Consider the following 12993-nt stretch of genomic DNA (forward strand, 5'->3'; position numbering starts at 1 on the left):
TACTTTATTGTGAGAATACAGTATATGACACATACAACATACAAAATATGTGTTAATTGGCTATTTGTGCTATTGGGAAGGTCAACAGTAAGCTATTAGTAGGTAAGTTTTGGGGGAGTCAAAAGTTATACCAGATTTTCCACTGTGTGGGGCAGTCAGTGGAGCACCTAGAGCCCAGGTTGTTTAAAAGTCAATGGTACATAGAACAAGTGGAAAAAGCCAATGAAGAGGAAAAGATTCCATTTTAAGAGAGCAAGAGTAAATGGAGCAGGGCAGCCACAGGAAATGGGCAGAATGCATGCATTTAGAGAAAAACTATTATTTTTACTTTTAGGACAGGAGAGGGAGAAAGAATGGTGGTGTGTTATAGGTAAGCCTAAAGAAAAAGGAAAGAGAAGCAGAGAGAAAATAAACAAGACAAATTAAGTATATCAATGATGATAAATAAGCACTATGGAAAAGAAAAGAAATGGGGGGATTATAATTTTTAGAAGAATTTGTACTTACAGGCCTCTGTTTTTACTCTAAGAAATAGAAGGAAGGCATGTTGTCTATGGTACTAAAAAGGTTTGGGATGTGGTGACGGTGAACTTTGAAATAACAGCCAAATGTCCACAAAAGTTGATGAGAGGGGGAAAAAAAAAAAAAAGGTTGGGCAACATGGAGGTCCAGCATGGGAGGACACCATAAACAGGAATGTGACTGGGGCAATAAGGGAGGGCATATTCTCCAACCACAGTCACATAGGGCAATCCAAGATTTGGGGTCAAGGCATGGAGGGGAATGGATCCAGGGTCTGGGTTGAGCAGTGCATGTATAGAACACAGATAGGCGGGCATGGGAATGTGCACCCTATGTGCCTTGGTGGGGACAGCCCTTTTGGTAAACTCTGTTACTGTTCACAAATATTCAGTGCCCCTCCGTGGGGGAGGGTTATACCATTTCTAGCCCATTGACATAAGGTTTAGCCATGTGACTGGCTATTGCCAATGAAATGTGAGAAGTGACAGAAACTTAGGAGCCACTGTTATAGTTCACTATATCCTCTCGTCCCTCTGCCAGGAACCTGGCAGTGTTCCAGAGGCAGGCAACTCCACCAACCCAGAACGAAGGGTGGAGAGGGACCACAGCCTACCTGTGATCCACATGTAGTTTTCTGGTTACCAGTGTCTGAAATTTGGGGGTCATTTGTAACTGCAGCATAATTCAGTCTAACCTGACAAGCAAAGCTTGAATGTTTTAAGTTGGAAGGGAAAGTAGTAAAGTCAGAAGTTAGTTAATTTATCAAAAGATTAACAGGGGCTAAAGGATTACAGGCTTGGTTTGTAGGCTAGGGAAGTATAGGAATAGAAAAAATAGATGAACTGGATATTTTTATGGAAAAGGAATGTATAATTTTAAAGTGTAAAATAAAATAGTGAATGCAAGATTACCTATCCCAGTTTCCTGAACACAATAGGCATTAAGGAAACAAAGGTCCTCCCCAAACAGAATTCCCCTGTGCCTTACCAGGCTAAGTCCTGTCTGGTCAAGATGTTTATTTATTAGATTAGGTATTAGCAGCCCTGGAATAAAAGACCCCCCCAAACAGAGTCAAACAGCAAGTCTTGCAGCTTGACAAAAACATCCCCTCTTCTCCCAATACCTCTCCTACTGCATCGCACCCCAGGCCACTGGGGTCCTTGTTCTTAAACAGACAGAGGTATATAGGGTTTTTAGCTGCCAAAAGTTGGACTTGTAGCTAGAAACCAGATTTACCCCTTTTCCTTCTTGTGGAAGTTATGCATATTGAAGTCATCAGGGCACAAAATCATAGTTGAATTTCTTCATTAAACTAACAATGTATATGGAGCACCTATTGTATTTGGGAACATGGAGCTTACATTCATGGTACAGAGGAACAGGAAAAATCAACAAGATACCTAAGTGCAATACATAGGTAATGGTAAATAAGTACTATGGAGAAAAACAGAGCAAAGAAGAAAGAACATCATACTACAGCCCTGTTGTTGCATTTTATTATATCACTCTACCACCTTTGTCTTATATTTGGTTTTTCCATTTAGTAAAATATTCAGAGCATGTCTCCAGGATGAAGCTGAACCAGAGTTCACATTTCTTAGTTGAAGTTCCCCAGAAGAGAGTCATCCAGTGGTCCCTGAGGACTTCTCAGATACGCTCAATTCTCCCACCACATTCAGCCATTACTATTCTAGATAATGCCCACCAAATGGGAAAGAGTTTGCTGGATTCCAGCCATGAGCATAGCTCATGTTTGCAACAGCTGTTTGCAACAGCTGAAGACTCATCACACTCTTCCTCCAATTTTGGCCACCATAAAAGGACCCAACCTAATACTTCAAAGCAAGATCTTTAACACCATAGTGGAGACCAGTGTTTCCCAGAAGGATGCAGGTACAAATGGCATTCACTACTGCATCTGTAGCCCAGAATGCTGAAAACAACAATTATTAGCAATCGAAGCTGCTTTTATGGCCTGGAAACAGGACCATTAAGAAACTAACACCTGATAAAAGCTACACTGAGGCTATCCAGACCAATTGTAGCAGATCTAGAAATTACAACTGTAGATGCTATTTACTGAGGACATTTTGGGCCACCTTTTCTAAGTGACTTATTTTTACCTACTGCTAAGTATCCAGGCAAACGCTGTGGCTTGGAAGTTGGACTCAAAGCCAAGACCCTTACCCTCAGGAAATGCTTCAGACCGAGCATATCTCAGCCATCAGGCCCCAGCACAGACAGAAAAGTGCATCTTCCCCGGGCATCTGGCCACAATCCACAATATCTGGTGGAAACACAGAGGTAAGGAAGGCTGGGAGGGGATAACCAGTGTGAGCAAATAATAGCCTCAGGTTCAGGCTTACCGTTGAGGTAATCTCTGTCCACTGGTGTTTCTGAACATTGTATGCAAAGGACTTGGTGTAGTGGGTTGAATGGTAGCATCCAAAACATCTGCCTAAATCCCAGAACCTAGGAATGTAAACTTATTTGGGAAAAGGGTCTTTGCAGATATTAAGTTAAAGATCTCAACACAAGATCATCCTGGATCATCCAGGTGAGCCTTAAATCCGGTGACAAGTGTTTTATAAAAGACTCACAGGGAGAAAGAGGATAAGACCATGTGAAGACAGAGGCTGAGATGGCAGTTATACAGCTACAAGTCAAGGAACACCCAAAGCCACCGGAAGATGGAAGAGGCAAGGAAGGATTCTCCTCTAGAGACTTGGAGGGAGTTCGGTCCTGCCAACACCCTGATGTCAGATTTCTGGCCTCCAGAACTATGAGAGAATAAATTTCTGCTATTTTAAGGCATCTAGTTTGTAGTAATGTATCTTATTAGCCCTAGGAAATTAATACACGTGGTGAATCTCTTTAGCTTGACCCTACTCTTGATGTCTATCTCCAAGACAAGAAGAAGCCCAGGCAGCAACACCATTCTCAATCCTAAATTCCTCTGTAATTATCACGACCTCTCAAATGTGCTGCCTACCATATTCAAACTAAGGTGTATCCCTGCACCTCCACTCATGCCACAACTACCCAAGTTTGGAGCAAAGTAACTGATCATGAAAGAGACTCTCCATCTTCATGGACGATTCAACTAATTAGCCTCCAACCTTCCATTCTAACACATGCTACAACTTGGCAAACACCATTCAAAACTGTCAATGCAATTATCCTCCCGTCCAGTGCCCAGACACATGAAGACAAGGTGAATCAGCAGGTGCCTTTCTGATGCACCCTCGACAGACATCACGGTTCTTCCACCTGCTCAGTTTCCACAGAAGTGGCATAAAGCAAATTGCTCTTTTCCTCCCATAGAATAGCCATTTCCCTAAAAATTATCATTTCTCCCTCTACTTTTTCTCAGCTCTCCACTGCTTTTGACACAGTCCAGAGCTGAGCATAACACCTGGCACATAGAAGGCATACAATAAATACTTGCCGATGGAATGATTGGGAGCCAGATGGCTTTGGAGCATCCAGAAAGATATTCTACAAACTAACTAGTGCATGAAGGAATGTTTTAAAGACTCCCGCTGGCACTGCTGCCACTGGCCTCCTAACACACTGGATAAGTCTCTTTAGCTTGACCTTACTCTTGATGCCTGTCACCTAGTGATGATGAAAGCCTGTTTTGGCCTCTTCCCATTAAGCACACAGGTACATATTAAAGCTTGCTTCCAGCAAATCCTTCCTGTCAGAGAGGAGTCTATGAGGTAAACAAGCAAAAATTTAAGCACAGCCCCTACCTTCTGGCTAGCCTTCTACCCCGTTTCTTCTTCCTCCATTTGACTTCACTGGTTATAGACCTTACTTTCAAATCTCAGAACCCTTGGCTTTTAATTAATGTTGGAACCAGCTTCTTCACCTAATGTTGCTTTCACAAGCTCTCATGCTATGCTTTGGGAGAGACAATCAGAGTAATGTAATCATACAGATCAAATGCAGAATCCCAGCAACATCACCTTCAAGCTACATGACCTTGAGCAAATCCCCTCTGACCCTTCATTCTTTCAACTGCCAAACAGAAAAAAGGTGTGACCTTTGCAGTTTTGTTGGGAGGTTTAGAAATGCTGAGAGGGTTAGAGAACTGGCAGAAAAGCTGAAACAATAAAAGTTCAAAACACATCAGCTATTGTTATTATTGGACTTACCTTGATATTCGTATTGTATATTGCAGAAAGGAAGTTTTGCAGAAGGCTGGCAGCCTTGCCCTCTCTTCTAGACCCAGAGAGATGAACAGGACACTTCAGCTATCCCCAGAAGTCTCTACAATTCTACATCACCAGACTAGGGATGGAAATAACCAAAATCATAAGAGAAGTTTGAAAAAACTAGTTTGAAACATAGTTTGAAAAAAATGGGGCACCTGGGTGGTGTTGTCAGTTAAGTGCCGCTTGATTTTGGCTCAGGTCATGATCTCAGGGTCATGAGATCGAGCCCCATGTTAGGCTCCACATTCAGCAGGGAGCCTGCTTGGGATTCTCTCCCTCTCCCTCTCCCCACTCATGCACAAGCTCTTGGTCTCTGACTTTCTTAAAAAGAAAAACAACAACAAAAAAACAACTTTCTTAGCCTTTAATTGGATCTATTAGAAATGTAACTTTCTAGTTTTATATATCAGCAGACGTCACTCAAAATGCTTTGCAAAAATACACGAGTCGCACAACATTGTGAATGTACTAAATGGCACTGAATTGTACACTTTAAATGGTGAATTTTATGTTATGTGAATTTTACTTTAACAAAATTAATTTTTTTAAAAGATGCAGAAACTTCTGTTGTCTTCAAAATCAGAATGTTGACCTGAGGATCATTTTTACAAATACAGATTCCGATTCTGTAGGTCAAGGTGGAGCATGGTTATCAACACCTTTTATAAACTCCCTTAGTAATTCAGATGAGCCAGGGTTAAGAACCATTGATTAATAACTTAAAATATCTCAAATTAGGCAAAGGAGATGAATAGAGTAGGAATTGCACTTTTTACAAAAAGACAATTATCTGGCTAACATGGTGTGACTCTGGGGACATTCTTTTCTTTTTATAATTTGTATTATTGCGGTTACAATAAAGTTTGAAGAATGCATTTACCCATGTAAATCACACTTTCCTGTGGATCTTCATTCATTTCACTTTTAGGAAGAAATATCTGCTTGAGGTCTTGGAGCAAGCAAAAGGTAGGGCAAGCTTGGGAGCCATGAGGGGAGGAAAAATAATCCCCATGGTGCCTCCTGGATTCTCTTCATCCAGTTCCATTCAAAAAGGTCCCAAAGCACAGTCTAGCATCCCATTGTGTCCTGATGGGAGGTGGGCAGGGGGGATGTGAACTTTCTGAGTTTCTTCAGTTCATCAGAGTGCTGTGAGATCTGGAGGAGAGAGGGGTACAGAGGTGCATCAAGGGTGCTGCAGGCAGTGCTCAGCTGTCCACAACCTTCCCTCCGACCTCTCCCAAGTCATTCCCTGGCCCCCTCCATGCCTGCATGTCTGGCATGTGAATGCAGACTGGATGTTACCTTTCTGAAAGCACCTACTGCTACTAGGAAGATTCTACCTTGGACAAGAGGCTGAGGTGAAGGGGAGTGGATGATGAGAAGGGATGGTAAAGGGAGAAAAATATTAAAGCTACATCTGTGAGCCAGACAGTAAGAAACAAGGGACTCTAAATTTAAAAACAACAACAAAACACACACAAAAAAACAACTGACTGGCCTCTTTATTTCTCAGATTGGAGAAAAGGAACCTCATCCTTGCTATTAAGAGGTTGCCCAGTTTGCTATTATGTAAGAGATGGTGCTCCTGTATTTGTTTGCATTTCTTTTCGGGATAAAAACCCTACTTGTTTGACTACCCTCTTCCACATTTTATTTTTCCCTCATCCTTTAATTGTAAACTCTGACTTTTCAGATCAACTCAGATACTACCTGGCAGACTTGCTACTGCATAAATACTTATTGAATTAAGAAATGGTAAGTTGGGGTGGAATAAATGAGAAGACTAGAATGTTCTCTTTTCACTGTAACAGATTTGATGAAGCTTTCCTTGTGGTGTGTCACATTCTTACATTGTACGTTCTTACACTTCATTTAATAGAAGTGTCTCCTACTTCTCTTAGAGCTGATGTCCAAGCCTCATGTAACTGAGTTGAGGCAGGAGTCTGGTACCAAGCTGTGAGCTCCTAGTAGACCCATTAATGCAAGGTTAGGAGACTAGAATATTGATGTCTACTCCCAGATACAGAAATAGTTTATGATTTGTCTCTTGGCAATTCACATCATCTTCTTGGGTTTCCACTATTGTAAAAAAAAGGTGGGGAGCTGAACTACATAAACGTCCTGGTCCCTTCTAGTCTTAGAGCTCTAATTGTTAAAACTAAATGGATGTGAGCTATTTAGGGCATTCTACTGCAGGAGAAATTAACCCTTATTGATCTTTACTCCCAAGAACCCTCACATTCACATTGCAAATAGGATTTCTCCCCCATTTAAACATAATTGAGAATCAGAGGTAAGATGGGACTTGCTCATGATCACACAGTTGTCCAGGAATATATCCCAAATGGATCTAAACCCCGATTCCATTCTCTGCCACCCCACATGGCCTCCTATCTGGGAGACTGATCTCTAAAAGAGGATAGTCATCTTTATTTCAGGATACAACAAGTCCAGGTTGTGCAACATTAAAAATATATTATATTATTAAGTATAATCTTGTTTCCAGGCTTCACTTGCATTTTTTTTATTGGAAGCTAACAAAGGACTGGACACATTTTTTTTATTATTTTAATTGAGCTATTAAGAACACAGAATTCATCCCATTACTGTTTCAAAAAGACCCTGCTGTCAGTATCCCCATCTCCTCCCATCCCCATGTATGCATCTCCACTCTGTCACTCATACATTACTCAAGTTTATTGTGTAAAATTAATGTCCCCTAGGTGCAAGATCCACAGCCAGAGAACAGCTCTGGCTAGGAATATTAATTAAAACAAGAACTTTTACATGAAAATAACCTAATTGGCATGTAGTTAGGAAGAAGAATGCCATTTTTCATGTCAAAAAACGGAGCAGTCTCACATGACAATAGTTGTACATTTAGTTTCCCATTGAGAACAATAAGTGATCAGCCACTTAAATGTAGTAAAGGTTCTGAAACCCATTTTGTTTTCTTCAACATAACAGCATCTATGTTTATCTTAAAATATAATTCTTCACATAGGTTCATGATATCTCTGATAGGCAAGGCAGGCAAGGCCAACTACAGAGCAAGAGTATGGAAGGAAAATGGAAAGGACAGTGGAGGTGACAAGGGCTATGAGAGGTTTTTAAGTGGAATGGAACGATCAGATTGACTGTTTCCAAAGCTAACCCTGCTGGCTGTGAAAAGAACCAACCCCAGTGGGAGCCCAGCAGCACAGGAGAAGGTCAGCAGCACTGGGGGTGCAGAGGCACCTCTGCAGTGCCCTGCAGAGGAGGATGAGGGACATGGACATGAGAGAGAGGGCAAGTCCAAAACATTGCAGTCTTGGGGAATGGGCAGAAGGAGAAACCATGATAAGAAATAAAGACTATCAGAGGAGGAGATATTAAAATAGAGACATTTGGAGATTAGGGAAGGGGTTGGAAGGAGGGGCACCAAATATTGAGTTTAACATAATATCTATCAAGTTTGAAATTCCTGAGCTACATCAATTATGCAGTTGGATGGATGTACCAAATCTCAAACTTAGGAGAGACTTAAAAGACAATAAAACACAGTCGTTGTATAACATCAGCTTTAGAGTCAAATAGACAATGGGTTCAGTCAAAGCTCTGCCACTACTAATTCTGTGAGACTGGACAAGATTTGGACACTTTATGAGCATAAACTTCCTCATTTGAAAATGAGGATAGGGAGGGGGCGGAGCAAGATGGCAGAGGACTAGGAGACCTAGATTTCGTCTGGTCTCAGGAATTCAGCTGAATAGGGATCAAACCATTCTGAACACCTACGAACTCAACAGGAGATCGAAGAGGAGAATAGCAACAACTCTCTGAACAGAGAAGTGACCACTTACTGGAAGGTAGGACGTGCGGAGAAGTGAATTCGAGGCGATATTCGGGAGGATAGACGGCGGGGGAGGGGCCTCCGCCGGCCGCTTCTGGCAAGTGATAGAGCCGCGGAGCACAAAATCGTAACATTTAGAAACCGGCTCCGCTGAGGGACGTCGCTGCAGTGGCTAAGCGGGGAGTGGAATCCTCCCGAGACAGTGTGGTCTCAGGACCCTTGGGGTCACAGAAAGACGGGGGTGCCTGAGTACGGCAGAGCTCCCAGGTATCGGAGTGGGGAAGCCGGCGGCAGAGACGGAGCCAAGGCGCGGGCTCTCAGCTCAGGGGTTGCCATAAACAGTGATCCACGGCCCAGTCGGGCCACTGCTCCTCCAGCAGGGACCCAACAAGCGGCAGAGCCGGGGAGACTCCCCTTCCTCCCCCGGGAGGAGCGGCGCGGGAGCGCACCGCAGGGATCTGCTGGGTTTGGAGACTCCACACGGCATCGGGTGCCAGAGATAGAAACGCTCGGTCACAGGCCAGGTGAGCACAGGGTGCGGCCGGATACCGGGGACACGGGAGTGACTGCTTTTCTCTGGGGGCGCAATGAGGAGTGGGACCCCGAGTTCTCAGCTCCTCCGGGTGGAGATTGGGAGGCCACCGTTTTCGCCCTGGTCCTCCAAAGCTGTACCGAGACCTTGCAGGGAACAAAAGCTCCTGAGAGCAAACCTGAGCAGCTTGCTTAGCCCAGACGGACAAGGGTGGGGCAATTCCGCCTCCGGCAAAGACATTTGGAAACCACGGCAACAGGCTCCTCCCCCAGAAGATCAGCACGAACAGCCAGCAAGCCAAGACCAAGTTTACCGATCAAGGAGAACGGGAGAACTCCAGGGCTAGGGGAATACTGCACATAGAATTCATGGCTTTTTTTTACCATGATTCATTAGTTCATCAAAGTTAATTTTTTTAACTTTTTAAAATTTTTCTTTTTCCCTTTTTCAACCAACATCAATCCCCTTTTTAAAAAAAAACATTTTTTATTTTTCATTTTTAGAGTCATATTTTATCCTTTCATACTAGTTACCCTTATTTTTGGCATATATATATAAGTTGTTCTCTCTTTAAAATTTTGAGAAACAGTTTCTTCTAACAGATCAAAATATACCCTAAATCACTAGTGTATGGCTTTGTTCTATTCTCATGCCTGATCACATTCTCTCCCTTTTTTCTTTCTTTTTTTTTAAATCTTCTTCTTTCTTTTTTCAAACAACTTATCTTATCAATTCCTTTTATAAAATCTTTTATAAATTTCATGTTTACAGTCATCTTCCATCCCTTCATTGTATCAACCCTTATTTTGTACATATATGTCTTTCTTCCTTTAAAATTTTAGGAGGTACTTTCTTCTAACAGACCAAAATACACCCAAAATCTAGTGTGTGGCACTGATCTATGCACTAGCCTGATCATATTTGATCATATTCTGCTTTTTTTGTATTGTTCTGTTTTTGTTTTTAGCTTTTTTTTTTTTTCTCTTTCTTTTTTCTTTCCCTTTCTTTTCCCCTGGTTTCAGGTCTTTTCTGATTTGTATACAGTATATTTGCTGGGGACGTTGTTAACCTGTTAGCATTTTGTTCTCTCATTCATCTATTCTCCTCTGGACAAAATGACAAAACAAAAAAAATCACCTCAGCAAAAAGAACAAGAGGTAGTACCGTCAGCCAGGGACCTACTCAATACGGACATTAGTACGATGTTGGATCTAGAGTTCAGAATCATCACTTTAAAGATACTAGCTGGGCTTGACAAAAGTGTGGAAGTTATTAGAGAAACCCTTCCTGGAGAAATAAAAGAACTAAAATCTAACCAAGTCGAAATCAAAAAGGCTATTGATGAGGTGCAATAAAAAATGGGGACACTAACTGCTAGGATAAATGAAGAAGAAGAGAGAATCAGTGATATAGAAGACCAAATGATGGAAAATAAAGAGGCTGAGAAAAAGGGAGGGAAACAACTACAGGATCACGAGGGCAGAATTCGAGAGAGAAGTGATACGATAAGATGAAACAACATTAGAATAATTGGGATCCCAGAAGAAGAAGAAAGAGAGAGAGGGGCAGAAGGTATATTGGAGCAAATTATAGAAGAGAACTTCCCTAATGTGAGGAAGGAAACAGGCATCAAAATCCAGGAGGCACAGAGAACCCTCTCAAATCAATAAAAATAGGTCAACACCCCGACATCTAATAGTAAAACTTATGAGTCTCAGAGACAAAGAGAAAATCCTGAAAGCAGCTCGGGAGAAGAGATATGTAACCTACAATGGTAGAAATATTATATTGGCAATAGACCTATCCACAGAGACCTGGCAGACCAGAAAGGACTGGCAAGATATCTTCAGAGCACTAAACGAGAAAAATATGCAGCCAAGAATACTATATCCAGCGAGGCTGTCATTGAAAATAGGAGAGATAAAAAGCTTCCAGAACAAACAAAAACTAAAGGAATTTGCAAACACGAAACCAGCCCTCCAGGAAATATTGAAAGGGGTCCTCTAAGAAAAGAGAGAGCCTAAAAGCAGCATAGATCAGAAAGGAACACAGACAATATACAGTAACAGTCACCTTACAGGCAATACAATGGCACTAAATTCATACCTTTCAATAGTTACCCTGAATGTAAATGGGCTAAATGCCCCAATCAAAAGACACAGGCTATCAGATTGGATTAAAAAACAAGACCCATCAATATGCTATCTGCAAGAGGCTCATTTTAGACCCAAAGACACCCCTGGATTGACAGTGAGGGGGTGGAAAACCATTTACCATGCTAATGGACACCAAAAGAAAGCTGGGGTGGCAATCCTTATATCAGACAAATTAGATTTTAAAACAAAGACTGTAAGATGAGGAAGGACACTATATCCTACTTCAGGGGTCTATCCAACAAGAAGATCTAACAATTGTAAATATCTATGCCCCTAACATGGGAGCAGCCAATTATATAAGGCAATTAATAACAAAAGCAAAGAAACACATTGACAACAATACAATAATAGTGGGGGACTTTAACACCCCACTCACTGAAATGGACAGATCATTAAACAAAAGATCAACAAGGAAATAAAGACTTTAAATGACACACTGGACCAAATGGACTTCACAGACATATTCAGAACATTCCATCCCAAAGCAACGGAATACACATTCTTCTTTAGTGCCCATGGAACATTCTCCAGAATTGATCACATCCTAGGTCACAAGTCAGGTCTCAACCAGTACCAAAAGATTGGGACTATTCCCTGCATATTTTCAGACCACAAGGCTTTAAAACTAGAACTCAATCACAAGAGGAAAGTCAGAAAGAACTCAAATACATGGAGGCTAAAGAGCATCCTACTAAAGAATGAATGGGTCAACCAGGAAATTAAAGAAGAATTAAGAAAATTCATGGAAACCAATGAAAATGAAAACACAACTGTTCAAACTCTTTGGGATACTTCAAAGGCAGTCCTGAGAGGAAAGTATATAGCAATACAAGCCTTTCTCAAGAAACAAGAAAGGTCTCAAATACACAACCTAACCCTACACCTAAAGGAGCTGGAGAAAGAACAGCAAATAAAGCATAAACCCAGCAGGAGAAGAGAATATATAATAAAGATCAGAGCAGAAATCAATGAACTAGAAACCAAAAGAACAGTAGAACAGATCAACGAAACTAGGAGCTGGTTCTTTGAAAGAATTAACAAGATTGATAAACCCCTGGCCAGACTTATCAAAAAGAAAAGAGAAATGACCCAAATCAACAAAATCATGAATGAAAGAGGAGAGATCACAACCAACACCAAAGAAATACAAACAATTATAAGAACATATTATGAGCAACTCTATGCCAGCAAATTAGATAACCTGAAAGAAATGGGTGCATTCCTAGAGATGTATCAACTACCAAAATTGAACCAGGAAGACATAGAAAACCTGAACAGACCTATAACCACTAAGGAAATTGAAGCAGTCATCAAAAATCTCCCAAGAAACAAAAGCCCAGGGCCAGATGGCTTCCCAGGGGAATTCTATCAGACATTTAAAGAAGAATTAATACCTATTCTCCTGAAACTGTTCCAAAAAATAGAAATGGAAGGAAAACTTCCAAACTCATTTTATGAGGCCATCATTACCTTGATCCCAAAACCAGACAAAGACCCCATCAAAAAGGAGAATTACAGACCAATATCCTTGATGAACATGGATGCAAATTTCTCACCAAAATACTAGCCAATAGGATCCAACAGTACATTAAAAGGATTATTCACCATGACCAAGTGGGATTTATCCCTGGGCTGCAAGGTTGGTTCAACATCCACAAATCAATGAACGTGATACAATACATTAACAAAAGAAAGAACAAGAATGCTATGATCCTCTCAATAGATGCAGAA

The sequence above is a fragment of the Zalophus californianus genome, chromosome 12, assembly GCF_009762305.2.
Source record: "Zalophus californianus isolate mZalCal1 chromosome 12, mZalCal1.pri.v2, whole genome shotgun sequence".
NCBI lineage: Eukaryota > Metazoa > Chordata > Mammalia > Carnivora > Otariidae > Zalophus > Zalophus californianus.